This window comes from Hevea brasiliensis, chromosome 3 (genome assembly GCF_030052815.1).
Source record: "Hevea brasiliensis isolate MT/VB/25A 57/8 chromosome 3, ASM3005281v1, whole genome shotgun sequence".
NCBI lineage: Eukaryota > Viridiplantae > Streptophyta > Magnoliopsida > Malpighiales > Euphorbiaceae > Hevea > Hevea brasiliensis.
Genome location: NC_079495.1, coordinates 69457966 through 69468004, shown reverse-complemented (window position 1 = coordinate 69468004; position 10039 = coordinate 69457966).

The window sequence follows — 10039 nt, the reverse complement described above, 5'->3', positions numbered from 1 at the left end:
GTTAAAAGTGATGCTTGATGTGTATGAAAGAAATGCAATAAGGCAGTTTGTGTTTTAGGCCTAGAACTTTGAGTGTGTGGCTCCAATTGGTATGAGACCAATTGGAGGTGAAACTAGACACAAAATGTGCCAACTTTCATGATGAAAACTTGCCAAAATTCTGCTTGCAAGGTAGCTTGAAAAATGACCAAATCCGGATTAAGTGCAAATAAGGCCTGAAAAGTTACCATTTGGGCAGCAGTTAGTGTTTAGGCCATAACTCACTCAAAACAGGTCCAATTGACCTGAAATTTTAACCATGAATATTTAAGACCCATATCTACAAGTATTATGAAGACACCAAAGCCCAGAAATGGCCATAAGCAAGTCAAATAGCTTGCACAAGTTCGGGTCCAAAAACTGGCCGAACCAAAATTGACCTAAAATGACCTAAAGTGACCAATTTTGATGCACTTTGACCAGCAATAGTAAAATGACCATAACTTGGTCTACATAACTCGGAATGACCTGAAATTTTGCCCCGCGTGCAATAAGAAATAGATCTACAAGTTTTTAGTTTTGACCAAAACCTGAAAACAGAGGGAACTAGGTCGTCCGACTAGGTTAAACTAGTATCCCGAAATCCAGCAAATTGCAAGAAAATGCAAGATACATGGAAATGAATTTGGTAACATGTGCCAACCCTAAAAGACTATCGAATGTGACATATTGGTAAACTTAAAACCTAATTTACCTAGAATGCATCGAGGGTCGATATATTAGGTTGATGAAGCAAATAATAGAATTCATTGAGTTACTTATCAAGCATTATCGTTAGAGACAGTTTAAATGAGTACTGAAACACTTCAAATTGTGTTTCTCAGTTAGTAAAGACTCAGGGAAAGGGAAAGAAACACTGAGTCAAGGCCAGGAGACAGTTATCAGAGGTTTATGCATAACAGTTATTTCTTTTGAATTTTTCAATTGAAATAAATTATGACTAATTGTATATTATTGTTTCAATTATGGAAATGTATTTGAATGGATACTTATTACTTGAAAAGCATTGTAAATGGTTTGAAACGGTGGAAAGATTGATTTAGTGTGATTTGTGAAAATTTGAAGTTAATTATGAATTGTGTTGCAATTTTGTGAATGAATTTATGACTTTAAAAAGTTATTGGATTCTCACGAATCATTTGAATAAAATGTTTGGAATTGTTTTGTGTTCACACTTAGCGTGACAGTATCATATCATTCCTTCTCCATTTATGGAGTTGTGATCATTTATTTTCCTTCTCCATGTATGGAGTCGTGATCGTTTATTTTTCTCCCTCTCTGGTTTACCAGTTGAGGTGATCGGATGAGTACTCATTATATAGCTAGCTTCCTTCCTCATTGATTTCGATTAGTGGGGTCGTGATTGCTTTGTCGTGGTGTACAACGCAGCATTGATCAGAAATTTATGTCATGGCTTAAGTTGTGTATGAATTGGCAACACTGTGTTTGTAAATTATTTGACTAAATTGTGTTATTATGAGCTTTGATAATTTGTGAAATGGAGTTTAAACTCTTATTGACATTCACTGTCTTTTGAATTTAACTACGTTTTGATTACTGAGATTTATTGTGATATTGTGTTAAATTCTTATTGACATTCACTGTCTTTTGAATTTAACTACGTTTTGATTACTGAGATTTATGGTGATATTATGTTAAATTCCTTATGACATTCATTGTCTTGAATTTAACTATGGTTTTGCGTATCTATCATTTAAATGATTTATGAATTGTGATTAAAGTTGTATTTGGTTAATGTTGTGCACCACTGAGACATTGTCTCAGCGATAGCTTTTTATTGCTGTCGCAGGTAGACAGACGGACAGGGCAGCAGATTAGGCTGCTAGTACATCTAGCGAGAGATTATCGGGTATAATGAGTGTACCACATTTTGCATTTTGTACTGTAATGTATGTTCACTGCATGTACATATTGTTTTTGATTTTGAGCAATTGTAAATTAAAATTGTACATTGAAGTTGTAAAATAAAGTATGAGTTATTTTGGCTTGTAAAATTTATACTGTATTTCTTTTATCTCAGCCTTTGAAAAATTATTGTGGATTTGAGTTGAGAAATATATTGTGTTGATTAAATGTTGGAGTTTGAGGTTGAGAAATATATTTGAAGTGCTTTTTTACAGGTTTTCTGAAGAACTGTTTTATTCAAAATATAGAGGGCACTCCGCCAAAATTTTTACAGAAATTCCTAATAATTCAAATGTGTTATCTCTTTCATTTAAGTTCAAAAACTTTTTTTTCACCTGTAAATAGTGCTCACCACTGTAAAAAGAAGTAAGAAAAGTTTTAGAATCCCTTGTAGTGTATTTAATGGGTTATCAGTAGACGAAGTTGGTAATTCATTAGGTATACTACGGGATCATGTTATGCCTTACAGAGAGGTAGGGTGTGACATATGTTGGAGTTGAGATTTGGAAATATATTGAAGTTCTTTTTACAGGTTTTTGAAGAACTGTTTTATCCCAAATACAGATGGCACTCAGCCAAAATTTTTTACAGAAATTACTAATAGTGCAAATGAGTTAGCTGTTTCACTTCAGTTCAAAAAGGTTTTTAACACCTGTAAATAGTGCTCACCACTGTAAAAAGAAGTAAGAAAAGTTTTAAAATCCCTTGTAGTGTATTTAATGGGTTATTAGTAGACGAAGTTGGTAATTCATTAGGTATACTACGGGATCATGTTATGCCTTACAGATGGGTAGGGTGTGACAGTGTTGGCATAACCCCAGCCATCTGTCTGAAGAATTCAGCAATTTGCTGAAACATAGCCGGCGGAGGCTGTGCAAGCACTGCTAGTGCCGGTGAAGCAGGTTCTCCCTGGCCCCCAGTCTCAACTGCAAGTGGAGCACAACTCTCCATTTCCTTATCTAGTGCTCTCTGTGACGTGGGGTCCATATCCTAATCAAAATAAGAAAGACAAATAGATTTGCATTAGTGTCACCTCGACTCTTACAAATGCAATGCATGGTATGGACTCTATCTAGGGGTAGAAACGCTTAAAACGTGCTCTGATACCACTAAATGTGACACCCCTTACCCGTCTATAGTATAGCTGAGTAAGATATGCCACACCGTGTACCGGAACACCCTATTTTATTTCAATTATTTTTATTTTTCCTTATTTAATTTTTTATCGTTATGAAGTACAATTTGTGAGATATAATTCATTTAAGTCATTTATTGAAACATAAATTCATTTGAGGTTCCACAAATTTTATAGAAAATCCGGCAGAGTACTGGTTAAAAACGGAGAAAACAGTTCTTCGGAACCTGTGAAAAATACTTTCAATATATTTTCAATCATTCCCAAACTCCATTTGTATCACATCAATTTACAACAATTTCTTAATAATTTCTCCAATTGTCATTTATTCATTTTACATCATCATCAGGCTCAAATCATAAATAAATTCTCATATGTCATTTATAATCACAAGTTATAAGTACTTACATTAATACAAAATTATATTACATTTGTTTCAAATACACATGATAAAATAAGAGTTTAATTACAAAATTTACAAAAATCACAAAATACAAAATGGGACCTAGTGTCCTACCAATGCACTGTAGTTCGTGAGGTGACATGGACACTATACAGAACTGTGAACGGCCTTAACCAATCTGTGGTCTATTGGGCCCTCTGTCCAAATCTTCAGTACCTACACATTGCAAAGCGATGCGCTAAGTATAAAGCTTAGTGGTTCCAATAATACAAGAAAATATAATATGCAAATAAAAATAATAATTTCCTAGTTATTATGTTCAAAAAAAAATTAATAATTACTAACTTATTGTTTAGTCGAAGGCTAATTATATTTTATGATATTAACTTCTTCATGCATTTTGTTAATTATTTTCTTAATGATTTTGAGCTTCTTTGTATTTTATTGTAATCATTCTTGATATTTAATTTTCGTATTTTCTTTAATAATCAGTTCAATTACAGTTATACTTTTCCATGCCCAAGTAACCTATACAAGTTGACCAGACTGGATAAACGGGTAAACTAGCACTGGGTACCAGGTATCTCGGGCCGTCACACCATCAGTCATAATGTGTCTCCCGATGTACAAATAGAATGGCTAATAAGCCATAAAAGCAATAAGGCATAAAGCCAAGTAAAACATCATAATCAGCATAGCCACAGGCTATCACATCACATAATGGCAATGAAGCCATACATCATATGCAGTACTACTATCAGAACCCTATTGGCATGCCAACCTATCCAAACCAATCATATTAGGCCTACTAGGGCATATTACAAAGTCATTTATTGAATATTTGTACTTTATGTGTAAAGTTACTATTCATTTCATTAGTCAACTAAAATGCTGACTTTTTCATAGATAATAGGTATCAACATACCACATTTTGTATTCAAAAGTTGTTGGCATTAGTTGCCAGTTCCATTTCAAAGCTTAGTGTTAGTTATTCACAATTTTTTAGATTTCAAGCCTCATGTTTACTGTTCCATTGGTCATTTGTACAGTAGGAATTTGGCAAAATTGTCTTCATGAAAGTTGTTCCTTATTGTGTCTAGTTACATTTCCTTTTTTGAATAACTCCATTTGGAGTTTTGTATCTCAAGTTATGGCCTAAAAACCATAACTGGCCGGATTGGACAGAATCCAAAATTCTGGGCAAAACTGGTTCTGCCAGATTTGGTAACCTAAGTTTGGTTGGCAATTTGACTAGGTTATGGTCAGAATTTGGATTTGTGTTCTTCATGAAAGTTGTAGGTCTATGTCTCAGCTTTTTGCTAATAAAATTTCAGGTCAATTACACCTTTCTACACTGAGTTATGACCAAATGAATAAATACTGTTCATTTGGTCATTTTGCCCAGGCAGAATGCAAGTCACTTGGATTAGGGCAATTTTTTGGTCAAATTGGTTTAGTTTTCTGGTTAGGGTTTCTTCACCAAAGTTGTGCCATTATATGTCTAGTTTCATGTCCAATTGGACTTGCACCAATTGAACCTATACAACTCCATTTATAGCTGCCCAAACATGCTGGACTCACATCCAGACCTACAGGACACTCATGGGCAGCATACCTAACTTAAATTCCCATGGCACAAATCACTTCATTTCCTAATCAAACATAGCCAAATGGTCAATAATTGACCATTAAAACTTTATTTTATGTCCATTTTCATCCACCACTAAAATTAAATTTCAAAACCCTAACCCTAATTGACCAAGCCTCCAATTCATGCATCTTACCCCTAATTTGCTATACTAATCATATAATTTATACTAGGGGCAGCTAATATGTCACTTTAAATCAAAGAATTCTCCTAACACTAACTCATGTCAAGGCTACCAAAATTTCATGGAACATAATCATGCCTCATTAATTCAATTTTTATCAAATTCTCAACTTAACTTAGCTTAAATTCATGTTTAGAAAGATGTAAAAGCAAAGAATATGGCACTAACCTCTTTGGAGATTTTCTAAGCTTATTCACACCTCACTTTCTTCCACTTTCTCCTCTTCTAATGGCTGGCCAAGTCTAGCTCTAGTGGTAGAGACAAATTTTTGTAAAGGAAAGATGAGGTTTTAAGGTGGTTTTGGTAGAGGTTTGGAAGCTTGGGTAAAGCTTCAATGGTGGAAGGGTGTAAGTGGTTCTCGGCTAAAGGAAGAAGAAAGAAGGGAGCAGAATTTTCTTTTGATTTTTTAGCTCATTTTTTTGTGTTTTAAGTGTATTTAGTGAATGGTGATTGGTGGAGGCATTGTAATGACATAGGCATGATGTCATAATTCTAAATTTCCTTCATTTTCTTTTCTTTTCTTTTGTACTCATTTTCAATTTAATTTTTAGCAATATTTATTCATATTTTAGATCATAATAATTATTTACTTAACTGGACAAGTTGGTCAAAAATCATCTCTGAAGATGAGATGACCAAAATGCCCTCCGTTTGGCTTAACAAACTAAAATTGTCTGTATCGATTGAAAAAATTTTCTAAGCATTTTCTTGGTATTATAATGCCATAAAAACCTCAATGACTCTTCTCTGGAGTCCAAAAATTATTTTATAAATTTTTCCCCTGGTCTAGGGCTCCTAGTTGCGAGAACCGCAACTTCCCACTGGGTTACCCATCGATAGGGCACCGGCTCATATAACTTGATTGTATTTTATTTCTAAAATTTTTCCTAAATTTTTATTAGTAATATTTGAGTTAATTATGGTTCCTCACTTTAGTTTAAATATTTTTTTGGATGTTCTAACTGTCCAGACTGACACTGGTCACTGGAACAGTAGAATGTACAGAGCTGCTATAACGAGGGTGTTACATGGAGCACCTAGGACCCCAAATGTTGTCCCTCTAGTTTGTCCACACCAAGATCACCAATGGCAGCCCCTTGAACAGTTTTTCAAGCCTTGCCAACCAATTAGAAGTTAGGGATTTGGCTTTAGAGAGGTTGTAGATGTATATAGGACACTAGAAACAATTTTTAATGATTTTAATTCAAAGAAACTTGGATCTTTCTCTTTAAATTGATGAGAGAATATGAAGAGAGGAGAAGAGCATAGAGGTGGCAGCACTAATGAGAGAAAATAAGAAGAGTAGTTGATTGTTATATTTTTCTCATAACATCACTTTATATAATTAGGTCATCACTCAAAACCCTTGCCACATGTCATCACCTGATTGCTTCTTAATTTTAATTTGTCACACCCTACCCCTCTGTAAGGTATAACATGATCCCGTAGTATACCTAATGAATTACAAACTTCATCTACTGATAACCCATTAAATACACTATAAGGGATTTTAAAACTTTTCTTACTTCTATTTACAGTGGTGAGCACTATTTACAGGTGTAAAAAATTTTTTTTTGAACTTAAGTGAAAGAGATAACACATTTGAATTATTAGGAATTTCTGTAAAAATTTTGGTGGAGTGCCCTCTGTATTTTAAATAAAACAGTTCTTTAGAAAACCTGTAAAAAGCACTTCAAATATATTTCTCAATCTCAAACTCTAACATAATTCAACACAATATGTTTTTCAACTCAAATCCACAATAATTTTTCAAAGACTGAGATAAAAGAAATATAATACAAATTTTACAAGTCAAAATAATTCACAATTTATTTTACAACTTCAATGTACAATTTTAATTTACAACTGCTCAAAACCAAAAACAATATATACATACAGTGAACATACATTACAGTACAAAATGCAAAATGTGGTATACTCAATATACCCGATGATCTCTCGCTGAATGCACTAGCAGCCTAGTCTGCTGCCCTGTCAATCTGTCTACCTGCGATAGCAATGAAAAGCTATCGCTGAGACAATGTCTCAGTGGTGCACAACATTAACCAAATACAACTTTAAATCACAATTCATAAATCATATAAATGATGGATACGTAAAACCATAGTTAAATTCAATACAATGAATGTCATAAAGAATTTAACACAATATCACATTAAATCTCAGTAATCAAAACATAGCTAAATTCATAAGACAGTGAATGTCAATAAGAATTTAAACTCCATTTCACAAATTATCAAAGCTCATAATAACACAATTTAGTCAAATAATTTATGAACACAGTGTTGCCAATTCATACACAACTTAAGCCATGACACAAAATTTCCGATCAATGCCGCGTTGTACACCACGACAAAGCAATCACAACCCCACTAATCGAAATCAATGAGGAAGGGAGCTAGCTATATAATGAGTACTCATCCGATCACCTCAACTGGTAAACCAGAGAGGGAGAAAAATAAACGATCACAACTCCATAAATGGAGAAGGAAAATAAACGATCACAACCCCATAAATGGAGAAGGAATGATATGATATTGTTATGCCAAGTGTGAACACAAAATCAATTCCAAACATTTTATTCAAATGATTCGTGAGAATCCAATAAATTTCTAAAGTTATAAATTCATTCACAAAATGGCAACACAATTAATAATTAACTTCAAATTTTCACAAATCACACTAAATCAATTTTTCCACAGTTTCAAACCATTTACAATGCTTTTCAAGCAATAAGTATCCATTCAAACACATTTCCATAATTGAAAACAATAATATACAAATAGTCATAATTTATTTCAATTGAAAAATTCAAAAGAAATAACTGTTATGCACAAACCTCTGATATCTGTCTCCTGGTCTTGACTCAGTGTTTCCTTCCCTTTCCCTGAGTCTTTGCTAACTGAGAAACACAATTTGAAATGTTTCAGTACTTAATTAAACTGTCTCTAACGATAATGCTTGACAATTAATTTATTGAATTATATTATCTGCTTAGTCAACCTAATATGTTAACCCTCGATGCATTCTAGGTGAATTAGGTTTTAAGGTTACCAATATGTCACATTCGATAGTCTTTTAGGGTTAGTACATGTTACAAAATTCATTTCCATGTATCTTGCATTTTCTTGCAATTTGCTGGATTCCGGGATACTAGTTTGAGCTAGCCGGACGACCTAGTTCCCTCAGTTTTACGGGTTTCGGTGAAAACTACAAACTTGTAGATCTATGTCTTGTGGAACGCGGGGCAAAATTTCAGGTCATTCTAAGTTATGTAGACCAAGTTATGGTATTTTACTTTTGCTGGCCAAATTGCATCAAAATTGGTCACTTTAGGTCACTTTAGGTCATTTTAGGTTCGGCCAGTTTTTGGACCCGAACTTGTGCAAGCTGTTGACTTACTTATGGTCATTTCTGGGCTTTGGTGTCTTCATAAGACTCTTAGATATGGGTCTTAGCTATTCATGGTCAAAATTTCAGGTCAATTGGACCTGTTTTGAGTGAGTTATGGCCTAAACACTAACTGTTGCCCAAATGGTCAGTTTTCAGGCCTTATTTGCACTTAATCCGGATTTGGTCATTTTTCAAGCTACCTTGCAAGAAAAATTTTGGTATTATTTCTTCATGAAAGTTGACATATTTTGTGCCTAGTTTCACCTCCAATTGGTCTCATACCAATTGGAACCACACACTTAAAGTTATAGGCCTAAAACACAAATTACCTTATTGAATTTTTTTGCATACACATCAAGGATCACTTTTAACACTTACCAAACCCAACATTCAAACTAATTCTGGTTATACCACAACCTAAACATAATTTACAACATATTATAGGTCATTTTGGTAGCTTACAATTACATTCAATGTGCACCAACAAGTGCAGAATTTGTCCAACTCAATTTACAACAATTCAATCACCAATTCATGCTCATTTACATGTCCAACTTCACACCATCATACATGCACTCAAACTGCCATAACCCCTATCACAATTTAACATCATTATTCCATAAACCAAGCATGAATTCCAGCATTCTTCAATAGCTAACAAACTGCCATAATGGTACATTTACATTCCATTAATTTCCAAGCTTTAAATTTCATTTCACATTTACATATACTAAGTATACATCACCCAAACAATTTCCTACACAATATACATTTAATCAATCATTTAATTCACCATTTACAAGCACAAATAAACTTCCTTCAAGGTGTTTCCATGACTGCCAAAAGTACACATTCCCATTCAACATAGAACCTCAAAAATTTCTTCATAAATCAAACACCCATAACATCCTTACAAACTTTAACAAAATAATAATAAAAAACTCAAACTTACCACTTTGGAAATTCTTCAAAACTCCACAAAAACTTTCATTTCTTGCTGCCTATCTACTGCCGATGGTGTGAGGATCATTTTTCATGAAAACTCTTGCAAGAAATCAAGGCTTGATCATGGAGAACTTGAGCTCCATGCATGGTGCGGCCATGGGAGAGGTTTGAGAGCTTTTATTCTTCCAAATGAATTTCTCAAGTGGAGAAGATGAATTGCAGAATGTTAGTGGACATTTCAGTCCACTTAGGGTATTATATGGTATATAATAACTTACTTAGTGCTCCACTAACATAGGTTAATAATAAATAATGTTAAACTTTCCATATTCCCACATTAAGTTT